Raw genomic sequence first — 3,137 nt, 5'->3', positions numbered from 1 at the left:
GGTGGAATTATTTCCCATTCTTGCTTGATGTACAGCTTAAGTTGTTCAACAGTCCGGGGGTCTCCCTTGTGCTATTTTAGGCTTCATAACGCGCCACACATTTTCAATGGGAGACAGGTCTGGACTACAGGCAGGCCAGTCTAGTACCCGCACTCTTTTACTATGAAGCCACGTTGATGTAACACGTGGCTTGGCATTGTCTTGCTGAAATAAGCAGGGGTGTCCATGGTAACGTTGCTTGGATGGCAACATATGTTGCTCCAAAAGCTGTATGTACCTTTCAGCATTAATGGCGCCTTCACAGATGTGTAAGTTACCCATGTCTTGGGCACTAATACACCCCCATACCATCACAGATACTGGCTTTTTAACTTTGCGCCTAGAACAATCCGGATGGTTCTTTTCCTCTTTGGTCCGGAGGACACGACGTCCACAGTTTCCAAAAACCATTTGAAATGTGGACTCGTCAGACCACAGAACACTTTTCCACTCTGTATCAGTCCATCTTAGATGAGCTCAGGCCCAGCGAAGCCGACGGCGTTTCTGGGTGTTGTTGATAAACGGTTTTCGCCTTGCATAGGAGAGTTTTAACTTGCACTTACAGATGTAGCGACCAACTGTAGTTACTGACAGTGGGTTTCTGAAGTGTTCCTGAGCCCATGTGGTGATATCCTTTACACACTGATGTCGCTTGTTGATGCAGTACAGCCTGAGAGATGGAAGGTCACGGGCTTAGCTGCTTACGTGCAGTGATTTCTCCAGATTCTCTGAACCCTTTGATGATATTACGGAGCGTAGATGGTGAAATCCCTAAATTCCTTGCAATAGCTGGTTGAGAAAGGTTTTTCTTAAACTGTTCAACAGTTTGCTCACGCATTTGTTGACAAAGTGGTGACCCTCGCCCCATCCTTGTTTGTGAATGACTGAGCATTTCATGGAATCTACTTTTATACCCAATCATGGCACCCACCTGTTCCCAATTTGGGATGTTCCAAATAAGTGTTTGATGAGCATTCCTCAACTTTATCAGTATTTATTGCCACCTTTCCCAACTTCTTTGTCAAGCGTTGCTGGCATCATATTCTAAAGTTAATGACTTTTTGCAAAAAAAAAAAAAGTTTATCAGTTTGAACATCAAATATGTTGTCTTTGTAGCATATTCAACTGAATATGGGTTGAAAATGATTTGCAAATCATTGTATTCCGTTTATATTTACATCTAACACAATTTCCCAACTCATATGGAAACGGGGTTTGTAGATTGTTGTATTCCACATGACCTGTGAGGAAGATAGCAGCTAACTTTGGCTTTTAGAGTAGTTTGTAACGCGGTGGATGAGTTGGTGTGTCCACTTTTTCATTTTAGCAGAAACCTTTGTGCACTTACTGTATCTCCAAACGCCCACCCACCAAAACAACAACAACAACCTTTTGCGTAACTACTGGCAAACAGAAACATATTTTTGTTACGGTGAATAAAAAGGACAGAACAGGACTATTTGTGCAGGGTTGTTATCCTTTATGTGGAAATAATTATCATTATTCCATTAAATACAAATTAAATGTTAAATAATAATAATGTAACCTATTTTCTTCTTCGCTTTTTTCTCTTTGACGAGGAAAGTTAATTAATAATACACTAAATTCCTCATTTATGATAGACATTATTACCTTAACCTTAATGATCCAATCACAGAGTAGTTCTCGTACGCCCTTGTTGACCTGCCTGTGACGTCATCACTGTGCGACAGCCGTCCTCGTCATTCGTCATGTGTGCTTCTGACGGAGCAAAATAACTTTTACATTCAAACAAACAAAAAACTACCTTGTAAAGAAGGAGTTCAAGACAGTTGTTTTATATATATATATATGTTTCCTTTTTTTGCTTATTTGTAAACAAACGGTCTCCCTCTGTAGTGGTCCTAACCCACTGCTTTATGTATATTGACCAATAAAGACTGTAGACTCTACTTGTTTGTCTCACCTTTTTTTGTCAATCACGTTTTCGTTGAATTTCTTTGCTCCGATATGTAAATGTAACATTTATTTACAGATGTAAGACTGCCGACGAGAGAACGCTGTACAGGAAGTGCTTCGATTGCGCGCCTGAACGTAATAAGCCACGCCCCCACCTGAAGCCTACTGGTATTGGCTGCTGTGACGCGAGAAATTGGGCCGCCATCTTGAAGTGGTGATGAGGAGCCGGCGAGCAGCCTAAACTGACAGTTGACAGGTAGAAAACAAAGTGTTCCTGCTCAAATGAGCGGACAGTTGAAAATAGAAATCGGGGGATTACTTTTCACATGGAAGATTTAACATTAACGCACTATTGGTTGTATTTTGTGAAAATAATATTACCACAGAGTTGAGAAGGAGCAAAGATCTTCAATAGTACTGAAATCGTAGCCGCTAGCAAACAAGAGTATGGCCATAATAGAATTGCTTGTCAATGAAATTAATTACGTTTAAAAACTTCATACTTGAATAACATAAAGTTGAAATAAATGATAAAGATTGTAAAAGCCAACAGGGGTAAAAGTTAGGACCACAATCCAGATTGTGTAGGGGGCAGCCGGTAGCTAATTGCTTTGTAGAAGTCGGAAACAGCGGGAGGCATAGTCAAGGTAAAATTGAGTCTAAAGCTTAAACCAAAAATAAACAAAAGGCGAGTGCCCCTAAGAAAAGTAATTTAAGCTCAGGGAAGGCTATGCAGAACAAAACTAAAACTGAACTGGCTACAAAGTAAACAAAAACAGAATGCTGGACAACAGCAAAGACTTACTGTGGAGCAAAGACGGCGTCCACAAAGTACATCCGAACATGACATGACAGTCAACAATGTCCCCACAAAGAAGGATAAAAACAACTAAAATCTTCTTGATTGCTAAAACAAAGTAGATGTTGGAAATATCGCTCAATGGAAAACATGAAACTGCTACAGGAAAATACCAAAAAGAGAAAAGGCCATTAAAATAGGAGCGCAAGACAAGAACTAAAACACTACACACATGAAAACAGCAAAAAAAACCTCCAAATAAGTCACAGTGACAGTACACCTACTTTGAGACAAGAGCTACAGTATAGTGATGCAAGCTTGGTTATGCTTTAAAGTCATATCCAACAATTGCGACAACGAC

Source organism: Entelurus aequoreus, linkage group LG16 (assembly GCF_033978785.1).
Source record: "Entelurus aequoreus isolate RoL-2023_Sb linkage group LG16, RoL_Eaeq_v1.1, whole genome shotgun sequence".
In the NCBI taxonomy this organism is placed as follows: Eukaryota; Metazoa; Chordata; class Actinopteri; order Syngnathiformes; family Syngnathidae; genus Entelurus; species Entelurus aequoreus.
The sequence above is the reverse complement of the archived record's forward strand: the minus strand, read 5'-3'. Positions refer to the sequence as shown.